Below are 23,666 nucleotides of genomic sequence, written 5' to 3' on the forward strand. Positions count from 1 at the left end.
AGTAAATACTAGACCCGGAAATAACCTCGATGAGAGCATTATGAGCCAGTGGTTCTCAAAGGGTGGTCCCCAGACCAAACAACGTCAGCATCACTTGGAAACTTGTGAGACGGGGCCCCATCTAGTAAATCAGAAACCCCGGGGGTGGGGTCAGCAGCCTGTGTTTCTCACCAGTCTGTGTTTGTCACCCTCCTGTGACTCTGACGTGGCAACTTTGAGAACCGATGCCATAAGTCTTCTCACCCCTAACTTCCCTCTTCAGGTTTCATTTTTTCTTGCCCAGTGCAGGTGTGAGGCATGAAGGTGCCTAAGCAGGCTAATGCCTGGTATTCTTTCCTGGAAACCATTAAATAATTGTCTACATGAACTCAGCGGAAATGAGGGCAAACCCAAATTTGTGAGACCCGCGTCCCCCTTTCTGCGTGATTCCTACTCTGATGTTCTATCCTGGTCTTTGAGCTCTACAAAAACCAGTACTCTCCCTGGACGAGGATTAGTGCATTGGTAAGGAATATAACATTTACTCAAGATTTTAGGGCAGAGCCGGAAGAAAGGGACTGGATACCATGGTAGCAGGATTTTTGTTTTTAAAATAATAAATCCCTCCACCCCCACCCCAAGGTTATCTCTTCTCCCAAACCTCTCTTCTTGGCTTGGCAACTCTTGGGTGGCCTTTCTCTTCCTGCTCCTGACTCCATACCTTCTCTCCGACCTTGGCTTCTGAGAGCAGTTCAGTTCAACCCCCACAGAAGTTTTTAAAGTATTTATTGCACCTACAAGTTAATACCTACCTCAAGGAAACTGAAGGAATTATATTGAGGCTGAAGACCTTGTTTGCTTTGTGAACAAAAGCTTCTCCAGTTCCCGGATTTCACCAAAGCTGTGCCGAGTGAAAGTCATACCGATGTTTACATTTCTCCTCCCTCGGTGTGGAGGAAACCTGCGTTACAATGGGATCACGTTTCCAATTGGTTTGAGTCAGATTCCGGGGTCCCTTTTAGACTGGTATTTCAACTTGACTGTGCCCCCACCCCTCTTAGTGTGGTTCGGGTCCTACGCTTCACTATTCTGCCTCCCTCCCGGTGGTTATGGGGAGCAAATCCCAGCAGGGAGAATAAAGACTATGTCTACAGGGCATTATCTCTTGGGTGTTCAAAACTGTTTGATATTTATCTATCCACGCCCAAGGGATGAGACAAGCCTAGGGTCTCCCTACCCCTCAGCCATCTTAATTCCTCTCCCCATAAGGTATTATTGAGGGACTTTGTCTAAGAAGTAGCATATCTGAAAGAGGACTGTTTATAGCTCCCTGGGAGGAGTGTGCCCTGATTTTGGACTCTGTTGCACATTGGAATCACCTGGAAAGCTTTTAAAATGCTAATACTCAGGTCACACTCTACTGCAATGAAATCAGAATTTTTTTTCTTTTTAATTTGTATTTATTTTTGAAAGAGAGAGAGAGAGACCACAAGTGAAGCAGGGGCAGACAGAGAATCCATCGGGCAGACAGAGCCCGGGATGGGGCTCAAACTCACAGACGGTGAGATCATGACTTGAGCTAATGTCAGCTCAACCGACTGAGCCACCCAGGTACCTGGGCACCAGAAGGTTTTTAAAGCTCCCTAAGTATTGCAGTTTACGCAAGTTTCAGAGCCACCGACAAAACAGCTTACAAAATCATTCACGATGCTAAGACGTTAAAAAGCCATTTTGGTCAAAGGATTTCAAACAACTGGGAGTTATATTTCTGTCACACTCTCCGTTTCACAGTTGGGAAATCTGAGACACGCGCAAAAAATGTGAGTCATATAAGGTAGGCCACAGGTGGCCTATTGCAGGGGGTACGGAAAGTGTGACCTAGCCATTACTGTTCCCATTAAGGCATAACATGGGGTAAATGCTCTATTATTCTCTGAGGTTTCCTGGGACCAAAAGAGTCTGTAGAATCTCTATGGCGACGCAGCCAATTTGAACGCACTAATTTCTGAATTTAGGTTTTATACCTGAGAAACCTAAAGCCTGAGGAGGTAAAGTGATCATGAGTTTTTAAAAAATTAATAATACGGTTTGGGCTGTAACAGTAAAATCGGACTAAGAGCTATGCTCACCTATGGTCAGAATCAACACCAGAATAGTTCAACCTTGTCTCGTAGCAAGTCACGCTGTGTGATTCTAGAGACACCTCTGTTCGCCAGCTCTGGCTTGAAATAAATGTCAGCAAATTCAGACTAAAGAAACTGTTAGGCCACAGAACCCATATTTTGGTGGTTATAGAATATTTAAATTACAGCGGGAACAATATGAGAGGAAACGAGCTAATAGGGAGTGTTTATTCTAAAAATTAAAGTTTTAAATTTAATTTTATATCTTTTCACAGATTTTATTCGGAAGTCATCTCTACATCCAACCCGGGGCTCGAACTCACAACCCTGAGATCAAGAATCGCTTGCTCCACCAAATGAGCCCGCCAGGTGACCCAATTTCATATTTTCAATTAACCTTTTTTTCTGATTGGGTGCTAAAGTTGTAAATCACTGACTTCATCATGACCGTGGTTGGAACAGTCCAAAGAAGGCCACAGATTAATTTGAGCAGACCTGTATTTTGGCTGTTTCTGCCACTTTCCCGTTTTGCTTTCCACGGTCGAACAATTTCCGCACTGGGACAGGCAGGGCAGAAGATACTTGCTGAAAAGGAGAAGCTACCTGATTGGAGGTTACTAGAGAGGAAACCTCCTGTCAACCCCACTGAAGACAGGTTTTACCTGGGGATTGCCTAGGATGTCGTACAACTATATGAATGGAAGGTCAAAATGGAAGTCCCTAGACTTTTTCATGGAAGAGTTCCCCCACCAGCCTGCCACCGAGTCCTGAAATTCTGCCACCAGCAGGTTCAACTTTCAGGATAAAATGCCATCCCCCTCGTGGCAGATCCTCAACATCCACTGGTCCTTCTCTTTGCTCACCTAGAGCCAGGTAAAACACAGGATGTCCGGTTAAATTTGAATTTCAAATAAATAGTGAATCATTTTTAGTATAACTATGTCCCAGCTATTACATACTTACACCGGAAAGAAAAAAAAAAAAAGCATTCATTGTTTGTCAGAAAATCAAATGTAACTAGGCATCTTGTGTATTTATTTACCAAGGCTGGCATTCCTGAGATGACCTAATGGAAATTCTGTTTGTGGCAGCAACATGAGCGTCTGTAGACATTAGATCACGACTGGTCTAAATCAATTGTGATTATACAGCCCCTCGACTTCTTGCAGCTGGGAGTATCTGTGTGATCAGTTCTGGACAGAGACATCAGGGGAAGTCTGAATATGTGCGGGGTGCAATTTGAACAGATTTGACTAGTGGGAAGAAACTAGCAAGAAACATGACTAGTGGGACCATCTTTGCTCTGTCCTTCCTTCTTGCCTAGAATGGGTGGGTGGCGCAGCCCCATCCTGGTTATAAGGGCAAGAAAGACAACGGCAGAGACACGGTGCCAGTGACATTAAGTCCTCAAAGTCAATGCCAGTGGCTGCTACTTCCGGAGGTCTTGCTTGTATGAAAGATAAACCCTTAATTATATCAACCACATGGGTTTCCTGTAACTTACAGCTGAAAAAACCCTCTTAAAGAGTGCAAATGCCCTAGGAGAGGAAACCTTTTTATGTGTATCTTAGGCTGAAATCATTTATTGGCATCTTGTCCCAATGGACTGCTAGCTGAGAGGGAGGAGGCATTGCCCAGAGAAAGCAGTGGAGGGGATCCTTCCTGGCGGGAGAGACTCCTTCACAGAAGTGACTCTCAGTGACACTGATCTGCAGGGCTCTGCGGGGTTGATTTGGAACGAGCTGTGTGGCTCCTGAAGAATTCTCATGGATTCCTGCCTATGGGGAGCAGAATCACACCCTGCCCCCGAAGATGCCCACATCCTAATATCCAGAACCTGTTAATATATTGCATGTCCAAGGGGAATTAAGGTAGCAGATGGAATTAAGGTAACTAGTCAGCTGATTTTATGAAAAGGAGATTATAGTGAATTATCTGGATGAGCCCAACGACATCACCGGCTTCTCGAAGGAAGAAAATGAAGGCAGAAAGGGAGACAGAGAATCAGGAGGAGATGTGAAGACATTACCAGAGGTGGGAATGACCTGATAGAAGACTTGACTGACCATTGCTAGTCTGAAGATGGAAGAAGGGCCCACAAGCTAAGGGATGTGGGTGGCCACTAACGCTGGAAGATGGAAGGAAACAGATTCTCTCCTAGAGCCTCCAGAAAGGAAGGCAGCCCAGCTCACAGCTTGAGTTTGGACCAATGAGACCCATGTCAGACTTCTGCCCTGGAGGACTGTAGGCTGATACATTTGTGTTGTTTAAAATCATTACACTTGTGGTAAATATCTTTATTCATTCATTTATTCCCTTATTCATCCAGCAAATATTATTGAGCCCCTACTTTGTGTCAAGCACTTTCATAAATGTTGGGGATATACTAAGATTGAAACAGATAAAAAAAAAACAAACTCTGTTCTCACAAAAAGCTTCCCATGTATTGGAGGGGGAGCAGATTTTTTTTTTTTTTTAATTAAGTGAAACCTACTTGTGTGACAGATTTTAGATGCTGTAAGTGCTATTGTGGAAGAACATGTCAGAGGACAGGGAGAACCAGGGAGAGGTGTTTCCGTTTTAATGTTTGCTTATTTTTGAGAGAGAGAGAGAGAGAGAGACAGAGTGTAAGCTGGGAGGGGCAGAGAGAGAGGGAGACACAGAATCCAAAGCAGGCCCTGGGCTCTGAGCTGTCAGCACAGAGCCCGACGCGGGACTCGAACCCATGAACCTGGAGATCACGACCTAAGCCGAAGTTGGACACTTGACTGAGCCACCCACGTGCCCCAGGATGTTGCCATTTTAAATGAGGGGGTCAGTGAAGGTAACATGACCAAGTCATAGTTGAACCCAGTCTGGTACTTTCCAGGCATTCTTCCAGGCAGTGGGGCAGCAGGTACAGAGCCCCGGAGATGAGCATATGCCTGGTGTGGTCCACTAGGAGCGAGGAAGCCCGTGTGTGTGGACCTGAGGGAGAGAGGAGAGAGACAGGAGATGAGGGCAGAGAGATTGTGGAGCCGGGCTCATAGAGGCGACTGCGAAACCACTGACTTGACTCTCCGTTGGGAGCCCTGATCTACATCTGAGAACCATCGCTCTTGTGGCTGTGGAGATAATGGGTGGCTAGGGGTGTGAGGGGAAACAGGGCGCTTCTTGTGAGGAAGGGGGGGGTGGGAGAGGCAGTGGAGGAGGCTGGAGGGATCATAATCTGGACACAGTTTGAACAGGGAGCTTAAAGCACTCGTTGATGGAGTGGCCACACGCTGCGTGAGACTGAGAGCCTAGGCAGGGGGCACTGCCCACGGATTTGGCCGGAGCAGCCGGACGGAAAGGGCTGTGGATGACAGAGGCAGAAGGTGGTAGAGAAGCAGGTTGGAGGAGAAGATTAGGGGCTGCACGTGGGGCCCATCTGAGACGCCGATCTAGCCCTCAAGTGGAGTTGTCAACTAAGCAGCTGGAAATACGCATCCGGAGTTCAGAGGAGAGGTCCAGACGGGAGATCGCAATGAGGGAGATGGCCATGTTGAATACAGGAACACTGAACGGCTTGAGGCCGGGGGAGCTCACAAGGAAGGACCGTGGAGAGAAAGGAAAAGAGACCTGAGGCCTGAGTCTGGAGGCGTGGTGGCGTCCCAAGGCCTGGGAGGTAAGGAGGAACCAGCAGGCAGAAGGAGGAGTGACAGGAGAGAATCAGGAAGGATTCAGGGCCCCGTTGAAGGGCTTTCAAGGACAGCGATTATTGGCTGAAATGTTGCCGAGATGACCCGTAGGATGAGTTCAGATAAATGCCTACCTGCTGGATTTTGGAACAACACGGACCCGACTTTGACAAGGATGGTTTCCCTACGGGCACTGGAGGAAGCACCGGATTAGAGAGCACAGGGTGTGAAGAGGACAGGCACAACCGGGTCCTTCCAGAAACTCCCTTGGCCACACCCACGGGGAGGTTTACGCTCCCTGGGACCCTCTGCACGGCTCTGGGAAGAGCTGGTGGAGGGCGGGTCACAGGAACAAGTGCAGTCACTTGCTGACTGCCCACGAGCAGGAACGGAGGTCCGTGTTCTGTAAAGCGAGGCCAGTAAACTAAGGTGAACGGCCGCCCTGCTCACTCACGTAGGTGCTGTCTGTCACTCCTGTCAGCTCCAGCGCAGAGTTAAGGACTTGTGACAGAGACCAGGGGGTCTGGTCAAAGCCCACAGTGCTTAAGATATTTACTACCCGGCCCTCCCAGGCAGAGTTTGCCAAGCTTTGCTCTAAAATAGCGAGAGGTTGGGGCGCCTGGGTGGCTCAGTCGGTTAAGCATCCGACTTCGCCTCAGGGTCATGATCTCACGGTCTGTGAGTTCGAGCCCTGCGTTGGGTTCTGTGCTGACCACTCAGAGCCTGGAGCCTGATTCAGATTCTGTGTCTCCCTCTCTGTCTCTGCCCCTCCCCTGTTCATAATCTGTCTCTGTCTCAAAAATAAATAAAAACATTAAAAAATTTTAAAAAAATAGCAAGAGGTAGGGGAGGGAGAGAAGAGAGAGAGAAAGAAGGAGGAGAGTGGCTAACAAAAGAAGGGGCTCTTGGAAAGGTGTCAATGCAGGGAGTTGCAGCAGAGAGGACTGTTGGGAGATGTTCTCGAGTGTGACCGAAGGGCGGGATCAAGCACCCACGAAGCAGAGTTGCCCTGCTAGGCAGAGACATGTAGGTCTTTTGTTGTTATTCTCTGAAAAGATGTGCCACTCTACACATGAGAGAAACGTAAAGTTGAAACCGTGTATCACAGTTTTTACCTGTCACTATCGGCCAAGGCAAAAATCCTTGACGCTTGGCTGTCCGGGCGAGCAGGTGCAGAAACAGGCAGACGGGTGTTGTCGGTGAGAGTATAAATGGGTACGCTTCCTCTATGGGAGGCATATGATCCCAACTAAGGCTGAGGCCTTCTAATGGGATTATTCTATCCCATCTAGGCGATCTCCACGTGACACCGACCTTCCGCTCAGCTTTGCATCGTGGTTGTTTAGGAATGAGCTGGAGTTTTGAGCCGTTCCCTTCACGGGCTGGGTATGCAACTGGGGTCTCCAGAACCCACAGAGGGTCTGAGAGGGCCGTGAACCCTCTTGTGGGTGCAGCAAAGGGAAATTTTCAGAGACCTGTGGGGACCCTCGCCCCAGCACCAGTATCCAAGGCAGTTTGTCCTTCTGACAGAGACGACTGCTCAATCTCCAGCTCTCTGTGATCTTAGGATTGAAAGAAGCCCTTAAAGAAGGGAGAAATAAGGGGCGCCTGGGTGGCACATCAGTTAAGCTTCTGACTTCAGCTCAGGTCATGATCTCACGGTTTGTGAGTTTGAGCCCCGCGTCGGGCTCTGTGCTGATGGCTCAGAGCCTGGAGCCTGCTTCAGATTCTGTGTGTCCCTCTCTGTCTGCCCCTACCCAGCTGACGCTCTGTCTCTCTGTCTCTCTGTCTCTCTCTCTCTCAAAACTGAATAAATGGTAAAAAAAAAAAAATTAAAAAGAAGGGAGAAATAACATTGTTGTATGCTGATAATAAAGATTTAATAGAAAGAATAAAAATTGATTCTGCAGCAGAGAGGATTGCTGGCGGGGGGACAGGGGGCGTTCTTGAGTCTGGCAGAAGGGCGTGGGTCTTTTCTATCTTTTGCCTAGGCATAAAGAACTTGTTTCCTTTGCTGTGTCAGATGGTATCTTTTGCCAATGACCTTCACCCTGAAGGAAACCACTCAGAGGGTAATATCTATCAACTTTTTAAATGTCATGTGTTTTAAGCAAGCAAAACCACTTCTGGCAACTTATTCTATACATATATTTCATACATGTACGTTGTTCTTCATGGCAGCATTGTTCGTAAGAGCAAGAAACTGGAAACAAACTAAATACCCATTAAAGATCTATTGAAACATCATGATGCATCCTTTCTACTATGCAGACATTGAGAAAAAACAAAGAGGCTTTATATAAACTGATGCAGAGTGATTTCCAAAATATTGTGTTAAGTGAAAAAAAAAGGTAGGTCAAGAGCAAATATTAGACAGGTATTGCTAAACTGGTTCAAGGGTAAAGGTCATTGGCAAAAGGTATCATCAGAGGCCGGCAAAAGATACACATTTGATGAAATGTACAGAACATCTCTGGAAAGATCTCAGAGGAAAAAACCCAAACCAACTCCCCCAAATCTTTCAACAGTGATTGCCTCTGTAGGGAAAGTGGAGGGGTGGAGGCTTATGCATTTTTGAATTCTGTATCTGTGCTTGAATGACATTCAGAAAAGAGTATATTGAAAAAATAATGGTGCGTCTGGGTGGCTCAGTCGGTTAAGCGTCTGACTCTTGATTTTGGCTCAGGTCATGATCTCATGGTTTGTGAGCTCAAGCCCTGCATCGGGCTCTGCATTGACGGCATGGAGGCTACTTAGGATTCGCTCTCTCCCTGTCTCTCTCTGGCCCTCCTCCACTTGTGTTTGTGCGCGCGCTCTCTCTCTCTCTCTCTCTCAATATAAATACATAAACATTAAAAAAAAAGAAAAACTAATACATGTTTTGATAGGAAAAAAATAGGGAGCACTTATAAGCTCTTAAGTAGGAGAGAAACATAACAGTATTGAAACTGTGTTTTAGAGATTAGTCTGGGGGAAGTGTTATGAACTGAGTGAACTGAAAGATTACAATGCAAACCATCAAGTTATTGAAGTATTCCATACTTGAGGTGTTAATGGGTCTAGGCTACAGTGGAAACGAAGGAAGGGTAAGAGCCTGAGACCAGACCATTTGGCAGAAGTTACAGAGAAACCTGTTTCAGCTTAATATGAGAAAGCAGGGCCTAAAGATTAGAGCTACCGCTGGTGGGAATAGACAGGGAAAAGTACCCATCATGATGGTGTTCCTACAAAAGCTGGATGACTATATGATAAAGATGTTCTAAGCATAAATCAAGTGTTCCACAGTGAATGGTCCAGAGTAGGTAGTGTGTAAGATCTCTGCCCAACCCTGAAATTTTGCGACTTTATGACAAAGGCTTGGGGATACCCAAAATTCAGGGCCAGTGGAGGGAAGGAATCCACTTTGATGAGTGACAACAAAGGCAGGAAAATGACCAACTTCGAGGAACGAAGGTAGTAGACAAGGACTAGGGCTCAAAGATTAGGCAGTAAACAGTGTTATGTGTTGCTAAGAGGCTGGAGAGCCATTGGGATTCACGGAAAGATGGAGTTATATAAAGTCTTCACTGTTCAGTTATTACAGATCTTTTTAAGATTAAGATTTGAAACTATTTAGTTTTAGTAGTTTGCAGGTGGACGTTTGAGGGACGAGAATTTTTTCTTTCTTAATGGTTAAAGTGGACGCAGTAGAAAAAAGAGGTAGGAAACAAGAGTGGTTAACAGGATAGCAAAGACCCCAATTCCACATACACTATGTCGCTAAGCGGTCCCACAGCTGACGGATGATGTGGTCATTTTTTCAGTCTTTTTTCTCTCTGTGATTAATTTCCTATTCCTATTATAGTTTCTATTGCTGCTTCTTTGAGTACACTAATCTTTTCTTCTCTCCTCTATAATCTTCTGTGAATTCCAGCTAGTGTATTTTTCATCTCAGACATGGCATTTTGATCTCTAGAAGTCCAATTTTAGATCATCCACATTGCTACTTAACATGTTCAGTCTTTCTTTTACCTTCTTGAATAGATGGAACGTAGTTACGATAACTGTTTTAATGTACTTCTGTTATCACTTAGAAAGATCTATTTGTATACATTTATTTTTTCCCTTCTTGTTATGGATCATATTTTCTGGTTTCTTTGCCTGCCTAGTTAATTTCAAATGAATGCCAGACATCGTAAATTTTACTTTGTTGGGTGCTGGTTGTATTTTGACTCCTATAAATATTCTTGGCCAAGGGCTGCCTGACTGGCTCAGTCAGTAGAATACGTGATTCTTGATCTTGAGGTCGTGAGTTCAAACCCCACGTTGGGTGTACGAGTATATATGTATTTTTTTTCCCTTGGCCTTTTTCTGGGACACAGTTAAGTTACTTGGAAATAGTTTGACCCTTTTGAATCTTGCTTTTCAGTTTTGCTATTCAGGACCAAAACAACTGTTACTCTAGGGACAGTTTTGCCCCATACCATGTACTTTAATGTCTCTTGAATTACCAGAATTTCCACTCTGGGGGCGGGAACAGGCACTGCTCTTAGCTCTTTGTGAGTTCTAGAGATTGTTCCCTCTGCTACCTTCGGGCAGTTCCTTCCTGGCCTCAGGCAGTTTCCTCATAAACAGGCATTCTCAGCTGAAGAGTTGAAAAAGGACCCTCTGAAGATCTTAGGAGTTCTCTCCCTAAGTTGTTCTCTCCTTTCTAGTATTGTGCCCTGTGGACTCTAGCTACCTTGGTCTCTCTGGCCTCCTTGCTCCATTTCTGTATCTCAGGAAACCTGCTGAGCTCTGCCTGAGTTCTCTCTCCTTAAGTGGCAGCCTGGGAACATTCTCAGGGCAACCATAAGGCTCACCTCACCTTTGTTTCCCATTTTTCAGAGATTACTATGTCTGCCTGATGTCCAGTTTCTGAAAACCATTATTTCAGAAGTCATTTTAATACATTTTTGTATGATTTCTCATTTCAAATGAGAAGGGCTAAAACACAAAATTCAACTGAGTAAATTGTAAAGATCTCACTGACTTCATTCAATGGTTTATAAATAGGACAGCATCTGGGGTGGCTGGGTAGCTCAGTCGGTTAAGCATCCGACTCTTGATTTCAGCTCAGGTCACGATCTCGCAGTTTGTGAGTTCGAGGCCCCTGTCAGGCTCTGCCCTGTGTCAGTGTGGAGCCTGCTTGGGATTCTCTCTCCCTTTCTCTCTGCCCCTACCCCACTTATGCGCTCTCTCTCTCTCTCAAAATAAATAAACTTAAAAAATAAATAGGACAGCAAGCAATCGAGTAGATAGAAAGGATCTCTGAACCTGTACAAAATGAAAAACTTTTATAGGCAGAAGAGAGCAGAAAAGGAAGTTATACTAGGCCAAAAAAAAAAAAAAAGTAAGTTGGTTATTGTAAGGCTACTTTCCTTTAGGAGAAATCAGGGGTCCATCAGGCAGATTACCTAACTAGAGCTGATCAGGTGATTCCTGATGGGCTGGTTTAAGATTCCATTTCTGAGAGCGCCAAAACTGTAATTAAGTCTTGGTTTGGTGATGGGGAGCTTAAAATAAGTGACTATTCAGATCCTGTTGTTTGTAACAGAAGGTAAATCTGATCCCTGTTACTCTCTCTTGACTGGAAATGGAATTCTATTAAGCTATTTTAGAAAATGCTAGGTAAGCATAGTCGATTTTTTCCGTGGTAAAGATTGACTGTATTTTCTTCTCACGTCTAATATATATAAAAACTGCAGCTGATTTTCATCCTATTTTGCAACTATTCCATATTTATACATTTGCTTTTGGATTCTACCACCAGAGGGCACCTCTGTCACATTTCAACCTCCACTTGCAAATCAGCATTAAGGAAACAATTTTAGATCTGGGACATTCTTGTTCCTTTAGCATGAGAATTACAATGCTCAGTCTGAAATATGCTGTGACCCTACCTGATTCTTTTGTCTCCTTTAACATAGCTGCACCCTCCCTGATGTTCAGGATAGACTGTTCATTGATTTCTCCTCCACCTTCTCCAACCCTCCCCCCTTCCTATGCTGTGCCACGGCCTCATAATTGTAAAAATTCCCCATAACTCCTCCGATGCCCTCTCACCCCCAAAGCATACATTGATTTTTATTTATTTAAAAAAAATTTTTTTTTTTTTTTTGAGAGAAAGACAGAGTATGAGCGAGGGAGGGGCAGAGAGAGAGGAGGACACAAAGTCTGAAGAAGGCTCCAGATCTTGTCGTGGAGCTCAAACTCGTGAACTGCAAGATCATGACCTGAACCGAAGTCAGACACTTAACCGACTGAGCCACTCAGGTGCCCCTTAAAAGCATACATTTAATGTTATGGTTGCACCAGCCATCCTTTTCCAGGTGGCATCTAGGTAGGTAATGCTGGAGTCGATGCATATTTCCAGAAGCCTAGAATCCTTCTGCTGCTGGAGAGTTCATCAGCTTTGCAAACTCAGTGTGTTCAGACCTTGCCCAACACTGCTCTCCCCCTTTTCACCTCTTCTAGTGTTTTTAAACAGATATATTTTTTAATCAATTTTATTGAGATGTAGTTTGCACATGAAGAAGAACAGAAATTTGTCACCCCAACATAGGCCTCTTTGGCATCATTTGTAAAAGATATTTACATTTATAAGGGAAATCTCCATCTGTAAAGATCTCTCCCTCTCTGCACCAGGAAGAGAAAAACGACTAAACTCTGGAAACTTATCCGGGGAGGAGGCAGCAACTTAAGTCTGCATAACAACCTTACCTCGTTTACTGTGCTTTTTCTGAAACCTCCCATAAATGCACCTGCCCTCTAACAACTTTTATCATTTGCTGGTGATTGGTACTTAAGGTGATGGCTTGGGCCATTTCAAGGAGTGACCCTCTTTTCCTGGGTGTCTCCTGTCCAGGAGGAAAAACATTTTTCCTCTGTCCTTCATGGTTCTTCTAACTAGACTAGGAATTAAATTGACATGAGACAGATCAGAGAAAATCAAACTTAATTTTGTTAAGTATGGGGAATCCACATAGACATGAGATTCCAAAGATAGGCAAAAACAGGTATATATGTCATCCTGAACTAAGGACAAGGGGACAGGGGTCTGGGACTTCAAAAGGATGGAATGGAACTCATAGGAAAATGAATAAGAGTAAATGTTTGGTTAACATATGTTCGGTGAGTCACTCAGAAACAATGGGACATGGAGAGAACTTTGGCCAAATAGGCCTTGCTAGGCTCCTGTCTTTCATACACAGTTCATACGATAACGTAGCTCCCTGTGGTGGCAGTTCTCTTCCAGGCACAGGTCCTCTATCTAAATTCTGTTAGGCAGTGTTGGGGGGAGGTCAAAGTTTCTTCCTGAGTCTTTTGGGCTTTGATTTTTTTCAGTTCAGCATAATCTGCATCCCCAAATGGCCTGTCTTGGGGTAGCCTGCCCTTGACCCCTACACTCCCGTGTATATAGGAGGTATACGTGTTATTAAAGTTGTTTTTCTCCTGTTCATCTGCCTTTTATTTCTACGGATGTCTCAGCTGAGAATCTAGAAGGGTAGAAGGGAAATGAATTTTCCTCCCCTACACACACAATAAAATATATCCATCTTATGTGGATGTTCAATGGGTTTTTGAGAAATGTATGCACCCGTGTAATCACTACCATGACCGAAATAAAGAACATTTCAATCATCTCAAAAAGTAAGCCCACCCCCCTCTGCCCCAGGCAACAATTACTCCCCTTTCTGTCACTATCGATTTACCTGTTCAGAATTTCAAATATATACCTATGAATCAAACTGTATGTGGTCTTTTGCGTTTGGCACTTTTCATCTCAGCATAAGGTTTGTGAAATTCATCTGTATTGTTGTGTGAACCCATCTCCCTCCAAAAACTAAGTAGTGTTAAACCATAAAAATAAAATGGCCAGTTTTTTGTTTTTTTGGTTTTTTCTACCAGCAAAACAATGGGTTTATTCAGAATAGCAAGACTTGGAATCCAGGACAAGCAAGCTATAGCGAAACCACAGAGAAAAGGAGGGGTGGGAGAGAGGAGGTTGATCTTTTATAAGGGTGGGAGAGAGGAGGTTGGAAGACTGTTATAAACAAAATGTCCATTGGAGTAAAGGGGGGGTTGAAAGTATAGTGGCTTTTCATTGGCTGAGTCTGCCATTGACTAGGGAAGGAGGAAAGACTTTCTTCCTCCTACGGGAATAGTGAAGTACTATCATCCACCTTGCAAGGCTCCTCTCTCCCCATTGGGTCTGCCATTGACCAAGAGCGGTAGACTTTGAGAGCTCCCCTTGCTGGTTTCCTGGCTTCATTCTAAATGAGATTTCCTTGGAGCGACTGGGTGGCTCAGTCGGCTGAGCATCTGATTTCCACCCAGGTCATGATCTCGCCATTTGGGGTTCAAGCCCCGCATCGGGCTCTGTGCTGACAGCACAGAGCTTGGAGCCTGCTTCGGATTCTGTGTCATCCTCTCTCTCTGTACCTTCCCCACTCATGCTCTGTCTCTCTCTGTCTCTCAAAAATGAATAAATGTTAAAATTTTTTTTTTAAATTGAGGTTCCTTTAATTTTCAGAGCAGTATTCCATTGCATAGATATGTCACAATTTGTTTACCCGTTTAGACAAGTACTTCTTTCAAGTTGTTTTCTTCTGATAAATATCCTGATAGGCATCTGCTCATTGTAATCATTTTTCTTTTTTACATAAATGTTAAGTTTACTACTAGTTTATTTATTCATGTATTTATATTATTTTTCAAAATGGAAATATCAGGGTGCCTGGGTGGCTCAGTCGGTTAAGCATCTGACTTTGACTGAGGTCATGATCTTATGGTTTGTGGGTTAGAGCCCTGTGAATCCACAGCTCAGAGCCTGGAGTCTGCTTCGGATTCTGTGTCTCCCTCTCTCTCTGCCCCTCCCCGCTCCTGATCTCTCTCTCTCTCTCAAAAATAAATGTTAAAAAAAATTTTTTTAATGGAAATATCTTTTTAAAGCTATGATAGTTGTAAGAAATCTTTTTATGTATTTTTTTTACCCAAACATTAGGAAGTAGAAAGTAAAAATTTCTGGAAATGACTGCTTATGCATTATTTATCCATATCTTTGATCGTGAGAGATAATTATATGCAAGGTAATGTTCTTACTTTTTTAAATTTAATGATATAATAACTTTGCTTTCCATGACATTATAGCATGATATTCCCACCATTATTTTTTTAGAGCTGCATGATTATCAGTGCAACCTAACAACCATTTTCCAATAATAAAACTTGTTTTAATAGTGTTTGTATGATGCACTATGCATTATCTATAGCATACCCTTTTGGGTTAAACCTTCTAGCTCTGTTTATTCATAATCTTTGAGCTGTTTGTGCTTTGTAAGTTGTAGGTAACGGATAGATATATAAATTCTGTCCTGTGTGGTAGTGATTTAATTGATTTCCTTATCCCCACACCTCTGGAAAAATCACTTTTGTCTCCATTTGTAATTAATCTCAGTCTTCCTTTACTCTAAACAAATCTGTATGTTTTGAGTCTTCTTTTCTTTTTTAAAAAAAATTTTTTTTCAACGTTTATTTATTTTTGGGACAGAGAGAGACAGAGCATGAACGGGGGAGGGGCAGAGAGAGAGGGAGACACAGAATCGGAAACAGGCTCCAGGCTCTGAGCCATCAGCCCAGAGCCTGATGCGGGGCTCGAACTCACACACCGCGAGATCGTGACCTGGCTGAAGTCGGACGCCCAACCGACTGCGCCACCCAGGCGCCCCTTGAGTCTTCTTTTCAACTTGGTTATAACATTTGCCTGATTCTCTCTTTCCCATCATGTATGTAAAATAAATTCTTTAACACACCCTTATTTTCATATCTGTATGAGTCGTGTTTTTACCTTTTTCTGAAAAGTATCTTTTAACAAACTTTAATGTTTCCAATGTTTCCAATATAATCAGTGAACATCCTTATTAAAAAACCTTTGTGAAGGCAAGGGAATTAAAAGCAAAAGTGAATTACTGGGACCTTATGAAGATAAAAAGCTTCTGCACAGCAAAGGAAACAACCAACAAAACTAAAAGGCAACCAACGGAATGGGAAAAGATATTTGCAAATGACATATCGGACAAAGGGCTAGTATCCAAAATGTATAAAGAGCTCACCAAACTCCACACCCGAAAAACAAATAACCCAGTGAAGAAATGGGCAGAAAACATGAATAGACACTTCTCTAAAGAAGACATCCGGGGGCGCCTGGGTGGCGCAGTCGGTTAAGCATCCGACTTCAGCCAGGTCACGATCTCGCGGTCCGGGAGTTCGAGCCCTGCGTCAGGCTCTGGGCTGATGGCTCAGAGCCTGGAGCCTGTTTCCGATTCTGTGTCTCCCTCTCTCTCTGCCCCTCCCCTGTTCATGCTCTGTCTCTCTCTGTCCCAAAAATAAATAAACGTTGAAAAAAAAATTAAAAAAAAAAAAAAAAAGAAGACATCCGGATGGCCAACAGGCACATGAAAAGATGTTCAATGTCGCTCCTTATCAGGGAAATACAAATCAAAACCACACTCAGATATCACCTCATGCCAGTCAGAGTGGCCAAAATGAACAAATCAGGAGACTATAGATGCTGGAGAGGATGTGGAGAAACGGGAACCCTCTTGCACTGTTGGTGGGAATGCAAATTGGTGCAGCCGCTCTGGAAAGCAGTGTGGAGGTTCCTCAGAAAATTAAAAATAGACCTACCCTATGACCCAGCAATAGCACTGCTAGGAATTTATCCAAGGGATACAGGAGTGCTTCACTGGAATTTTTTATAAGGAATCTCAGGTAGGACTTGTACAAACTTGTTAAGGCTTAGGAAGTCAAACCATGAACCTGCCACCACTTTTCACCTGCAGTATCTATAGATTTGAGATTGTTCTCTTCTCAATGTTCCCAAATCATTCTAAAGTTCCTAGGCTTGCCAGGAACTGACATTCCTTCTCACCTGTAAGGTTAGAAACCTGTAAGCCAGGTACCAAGCCAGTCTTCCCAAGAGGGTTTAAACATTGACTCCATAATAAAGTCAACATTAGCCTCTTAGAAGTGTCCAGTAAATGAGCATTATTTGCAAACACGACATTCCAGCCAAAGCCTTGGTTTTATAACCAATGTTCCCAATTACATCCTATTAACAAGGAAGATAGACTCTTACCAAACATAAGGCCTACGAAGTCATTCAGATAAGACACAGAATCTTTGCCTTCTGGGCATCTGTGGCTCTGAATGGCTTGCGGTATCTTCCTCTCCCAGGGTGTGAGTCTCTATGAGTAATAAACTATCAATCTCATCTGTCCAGCACAGGGTATCGTGTGTTTGGCCATCTTGTACTATTAAGGGCAAGAGATTCTTCCTTCGCCAATGGGGTGAAGAGGAAGTGAGCGGAAAAGAAGGGCCCTGAATCTCCTGTGATGATGTGTGGAGGGACTGGGGTGGGTAGGGCAGGGACTGACAGGGGTGGATGGGGGTGGAGAAGGTAGAGGGGTTAAAGGGGGACAGATCGAAGGATTCAAGGCAGCTGAAGAGAAGGTTAAGGGGACAGAAAGGAAGAGGAGGGGATGCCGGGAAGAGAGAAGTCCCAGATGGCTCAGTTTGGGGAGATCCCAAAGTTCTCAAAGACGCCTTTGAATTTCTAAATTGCCTTTAATAAATTTTGCCAATTCTTGAAGATATTAAATTAAACTTCTGCCATCACAGCATGTAGTCAAGTGGGAGAAAAAAGAGAGAGGGAGCCTGAGAGATTAAGAGTTGCCTGTGGGATTAACAGTTAACCCGAAGAAATTAACTGTAGAGAAACTGAGAAAGAGCCTCACTTGATCAATTCTCTCTCACAGTCCCCAGCCTGAGGAACCCCGGAAAAACAGAAGAGGTCTCAAAAGAAGGCTAAAGAAAGAATCTTTGCGGGAAACAATTCTCTTTTTGCTAGAAAGCATTAAAGTAACTCTTCACTGTGCTTCAATAGACAAGACGTCCAGAGCATTAGCTTGAGAACTGAACTCAGGGACGGATCCTCAAATTGCACAACAGGGTATCATATACCGTTTCCTGTGTGGGGATGGCGGAGATCCCTAGGTGAGTTCTACTTTTGAGCTGAGTCATAGCACCAGAAAATTGTCAAATAAAAAACAAACCTGGACTTAGGGAAAGGAGAGACTTCATTAAAAAAAAAAAAAAAAAATTATTGCAGGGACGCCTGGGTGGCTTCAGTGGATAAGGCGGCTGACTTTGGATCAGGTCATGATCTCACGGTTTGTGGGTTCGAGCCCCGCGTCGGGCTCTGTGCTGACAGCTTGGACCCTGGAGCCTGCTTCAGATTCTGTGTCTTCCTCTCTCTCTCTCTCTGCCCCTCCCCTGCTCATATTCTGTGTCTATCTCAAAAATAAATAAACATTAAAAAAAATTCCTGCAATTAGGGAAAGGGGCTAATGGCACTGGGTGGGGAGGGGTTTTAACAGGGAGATGGCTTTCTTGTAAGATCTGCAAGCTTCTGAAAGATAAGGCTGAAAAGGCTTTTCTTTTATAAGGAGGAGTCAACAAGACTAGAAAACACAGGTCTCCGGGAGAGGGATGAGCTGGTGGCAGGATCAGATAATTGGTCACAAAAGGTTTGTTTGAAGTCAGCTAGGAAGGGGCTTCTGGGCAGGTACCATTAAGAGTTTATTCTGCATCCCAATGCCCATTGCTGGCTTAGCCTGAGGGTGGATGAAAGCTCGAAGGCTGGGGCAAGGAGGGAAACTTGAACAAAATTTCATTAAGTAAAATGAGCAGGCATTTTGTGCCGATTGGTTGGTAGGGACAAAGGGCTCCGGTGATCATTTATGAGACAAAAAAGGGAGTTTGGAGCGTCCATGTCTGACCTTGTCATGGGTAAACAAGGGAGTTCTCTTCAAGTCTTGTCTAAGCCATTTGAGGAGAGGTGGTGGTTCTTTGTAGAAACTGGTTTCCGGGAACACAAAGTGGTGTGGGTGTGGGAGTTTCTGTAACCATCACCGTCTTCTGAGAGCACAGGGTTTAGGTCAAGTTCCATAGGGTCCCTTATTTGAGTTGTGCTTTCAACCACAGTTTTATTATGATATTTTAAAAAATGTATTGCAATTATATTGTCACTGTAACATCTGTGTTTATTAGCACTTCCCCGCATCTATAATATTAGGATAGATGATATTTATAATCATGAGATTACGCCTTATACTGGTTATGTCTAAGGTACTCTGTTCAGCGATGCTGTGGTTCTGCAAAAGCAAAACAAGTTTTCTGTTAAGGCCAGTAACCGGCGCTCGAGGAGACCAGGAGGCAGGAGAAGGGAGAAGGGACTTGCTCCTTGACCCACCGAGGTCACCAAGCAATGATTCTTTTCCCTGACTGCAGCAGTTGGTTCTGATTTCCAGTATTGGATCCACTTTCTCAGATCTAGCCTCAACACTTACCTGCAGAAATATCACCCCCAGTTGGGTACCACCCCCTTCCTTAGAGGCCTGAGTCCTAGCTTCCCAGGGTTCTTTTCCACGGCAGGCAGCTGTTAGTTTCTGATACCTGCTCCTTTCCTCCAGCTCTACCAGTGGCCCTTGCTGTCTTTCTGTTACTGCCATGTTTCCCTTTGTACCTTTCAGCCCTCTCTTACCTGTTTGACCAACTCCTTCAATTCTCTGTAAAATTAGCTGCTGTGATACCTGTTTTCTGACCGGACACACCTTTAAATGATCCAGAAATACCTTCTGGACTACGTGTATAGCTTTATGATGGGCTTCGGCTCCTGTGGTCATTAAAAATAATTACACTTATGGGATACCCACAGTAAGCAATTGACCAAAAAGATTTTTCTGAAAGTTAATTTCTAAATCCACTGTTTGGGGGGCACCTGGGTGGCTCAGTCGGTGAAGCGTCCGACTTCGGCTCAGGTCATGATCTCACAGTTCATGGGTTAGAGCCCCGCGTTGGGCTCTGCGCTGACAGCTCAGAGCCTGGAGCCTGCTTCGGATTCTGTGTCTCCCTCTCTCTCTGCCCCTCCCCCACTCGCACTCTGTCTCTCTCTCTCTGTCTCTCTCTCAAAAATAAAATAAACATTAAAAAAAATTTTTTTAATCCACTGTTTGGATCTTGGAAGTTAATTTTCCTATAAAAACAGTATCACACATTGAACTTAGATGATCAAATCCACCCATCAATGCTCATAATGCACATGAAGTACAACACTGTACAAATTGTGTAAAGGAACAGAATCAGCACCGCTTTGGCAACATATATCCAAAGTTCCAATTATTGGCAGTAAGAAATTTTATTCACCCTTTTATTTTTTATTTTAATAAAATGTAAGTCAATATATCCAAAATATTATCATTTCAACATATGGTCAATATTTGAAAATGAATTAAAATGAGATATTTTATTTATTTTTTCCTTTTAGTTTTTTTAATGTTTATTATTTCTTTTTTGAGTGACTGGGGGAGGGGCAGAGAGGGAGACACAGAATCTAAAGCAGGCTCCAGGCTCTGAGCTGTCAGCATAGAGCCTGATGTGGGGCTTGAATTCACGAACTGTGGGATCATGACCTGAGCCGAAGTTGGATGCTTAATTGACTGAGCCACCCAGGTGCCCCTAAAATGAGATATATTAAATTCTTTTTTCTTTCATATTAAATTTTCAGAATCGATTGCGTATTTTACACTTATCACACGCTTCAATGCAGTGTAGACAATTCCAGGGGTTCAGTAGCCACACGTATCTTGTGGCTACTACATTAGACAATATAACTGAAGACTTAACACCAAAGAGTAGAATTGCTGGGACATAAGATAATGCACATTTTCCTTTTCTTTTCTTTTTTAAGATATAAACGCTGAATGATACGAGGAGATAACTCAAAAGCAAGCACATTTGATCACCCTTTTTGAAATTGAAAAGAGTTATTCTTTTAGGCATATTAAGCGGTGTTCATGATTAAAAACAAACGTAAGGGGCTCCTGGCTGGCTCAGTTGGTGGAGCGTGCAACTCTTGATCTCAGGGTTGTGAGTTCAAGCCCATGTTGGGTGTAGAGATTACTTAAAAATAAAATCTTAAAAAACAAAACCCAAAACTTAAAATATCCTTGAAATAAGCCCAGAAAAAAAAAAAGGAAAAAAAACCCAACTAATCAAGTGGGGAGGAAGGAAACATGTTTAGTCTAGTGGAAAGACTGACAGGCTTAGCTTCAAACATCGAAATGATAGAATTTATGAATTTAATTTCATAAAGCATTATCACGGTTTTCACAGCGTATTCGCCTTCTCAGTGTCTTAAGTCCCTTAGTTTAAAAGGTCATCTGGGTTAGCAATAGATAGAGAAAACAAACTGCAATTACTTTTATTCTGATTCTGACCAAAATGCAAATTCTGCACAAGATATTTTGGGTTCCTACTTTTGTTTCCACAATAAAAAATGTAAACCACAGTCTAAAAGGAACTCGTGTGGGGGCGCCTGGGTGGCTCAGTCCATTAAGTGTGTGACTCTTGATTTAGGCTCGAGTCATGGTCTCGCCTTTCTTTTTTTATATAATTTATCGTCAAACTGGTTTCCATACCACACCCAGTGCTCATCCAACTGGTGCCCTCCCCAGTGCCCATCACCCACTTTCCCCTCCCTCCCACCCCCCATCAACCCTCAGTTTGTTCTCAGTTTTTAAGAGTCTCTTATGCTTTGGCTTTCTCCCTCTCTAACCTCTTTTTTTTTCTTCCCCTCCCCCAAGGTCTTCTGTTAAGTTTCTCAGGATCCACATGAGTGAAAACAGATGGTATGTTTTTCTCTGCTTGACTTATTTCACTCAGCCTAGTACCCTCCAGTCTGATCCAAGTTGCTACAAATGGCATGATTTCCTTCTTTCTCGTTGCCAAAGTACTATTCCATTGTAAATATAAACCACATCTTCTGTATCCATTCGTCCTTTGATGGACATTTAGGCTCTTTCCACAATTTGGCTATTGTTGAGAGTGCTGCTATCAACATTGGGGTACAAGTGCCCCTATGCATCAGCACTCCTGTATCCCTTGGGTCAATTCCTAGCAGTGCTATTGCTGGGTCATAGGGTAGATCTATTTTTAATTTTTTGAGGAACCTCCACACTGTTTTCTAGAGCGGCCGCACCAGTTTGCATTCCCAGCAACCGTGCAAGAGGGTTCCCGTTTCTCCACATCCTCGCCAGCATCTCTAGTCTCCTGACTTATTCATTTTAGCCACTGACCGGCGTGAGGTGGTATCTCAGTGTGGTTTTGATTGGTATTTCCCTGACGAGGAGTGACAATGAGCATCTTTTCATGTGGCTGTTGGCCATCTGGATGACTTCTTTAGAGAAGTGTCTGTTCATGTCTTCTGTGTCAAGTCATGGTCTCACCTTTCATGAGATAGAGCCCAGCAACAGGCTCGGGGCAGACGGTGTGGAGCCCGCTTGGGTTTCTCTCCCACAGTCTCTGCTCCTCCCCGCCCTGTGCACACAGTCTCTCTCTCTCAAAATAAATAAACGTTAAAAAAAAAATAATAAAAGGAACTCGTGTGGTCTCCTTGTCTTCGTCTTGCACATAATGCATTATAAGAAAGTCACTTTCTCTAAATTAAAAAAATTTTTTTATTACATAAACTCTACCTCCAGTGTGCGTATCAAACTCACCACCCCCAGATCAAGAGTTGCCCGCTCTATTGGCTGAGCCAGTAAGGTGCCCCAGAAAATTACTTTTTAAAATAAAATTAAAGCAATGTGTTCCAACATTGTCGCCGGAGGACTCTCCTTGGGGAAGACAAGATTTACTTTCCCCCGGGGAATATTTCATTAGCTTCTCTGCTATTGTCGTCACAGCTGGCCCGCATCGTGCTGCTTTACCCAGTAACACTCTGGCACAAGGGTGGGAAGGGGACAGGAGAGTCCACAGCAATCCTCCCCGAATATTCCAAAGTCTTGAAGGGAGCCCGTGTCTTCACAGAAGAGGTGGGTTCACATGAAACCAATGCGCTTCATGTGGGGTGGCTAATTTATGTTCCGCTTATAAGATACAACTGCTCTGTGTGGCTATGTCTAAGCAAGCATCCCCGCCCACCCACCATCCCTGGGGTATCTAACCTCTTCAAGTCCAAAGCCCAAAGAGGGTGAACTTCAGAGACTCAGGGGTTCAGTCCAGGCCAGCCTCACCCTGCTCTCTGTTCAAGCTTCTTGCCTGGGCAATGACCTTTCCTAGGAATGGTGGGCACCATGCAAGCCTCCAGTTACAGGATCTCAGATGTGCCTTGTGGCTTCAGCAGGACATGGTGGGCGGGGAAGTGAGTATGGACCTACTTCCTTCCTTCATTTACTTCAATGTATGTGTTGAATGAATAAATGATACGGAGAGGAGTCACAATCCGTCCTGCTCTCCAGGAACTAAAGGTCCTATGGAAGAATGCACAGCATTCCTCTTGTTACCAAGGAGACCATGCCAACTTTCCTAAGTGACCCAAGCCTATGTGCTACAAAGGGTGGAAAGAGGTGTTTTCTACTTCTGCCGGGCACTGTGGATTGGTTCACAATCTCATTTTTGTCTTCTTTCTTCTGTGAAAACACACGTGGACATAATGCGTTTTTTAAATACTAAATTTAACAAACAAGGCTCATCAGGGAAAAAAAAAACAAACAAACCTGCACGGTCATTTCTAAACTTTACACTACGTAAAAAACCTTGCATGTGCCTTTTTTTTCTGATCTTTTTTTTTTTTATAAAACATTTTGAAAATCAGAAAAGGCGGCACTTCTGGCGTTTCCCGCCTCCAAGGAAAAGGGCACAGAATTTTGAAGAAGACCCCACTTACTCACCCAGCTCTTGTGCAGTTTGGGGGGAACTAAGAAGCAAGGCGAACCCGAGGAGGCGGAGAGGGGAATCCCAGGGACGCGGGGCGGCTGTCCCA

General features: G+C 43.9%; 1 long non-coding RNA gene across 1 annotated transcript; it reads right to left on the reverse strand.

The window, feature by feature from the left end:
* Positions 1-122: 122 nt before the first annotated feature.
* LOC124528619 (uncharacterized) lies at positions 123-23,639 on the reverse strand. The gene is made up of 3 exons (XR_006966199.1): positions 23,575-23,639; positions 792-940; positions 123-336 (listed from the first exon to the last, which is right to left on the reverse strand). It is a non-coding gene; the product is annotated as an uncharacterized LOC124528619 (long non-coding RNA).
* Positions 23,640-23,666: the final 27 nt, after the last annotated feature.

The sequence above is a fragment of the Lynx rufus genome, unplaced genomic scaffold (assembly GCF_022079265.1).
Source record: "Lynx rufus isolate CCGP_SWC_20201006 ecotype Redwood Valley unplaced genomic scaffold, mLynRuf1.p SCAF_10, whole genome shotgun sequence".
Lineage (NCBI taxonomy): Eukaryota > Metazoa > Chordata > Mammalia > Carnivora > Felidae > Lynx > Lynx rufus.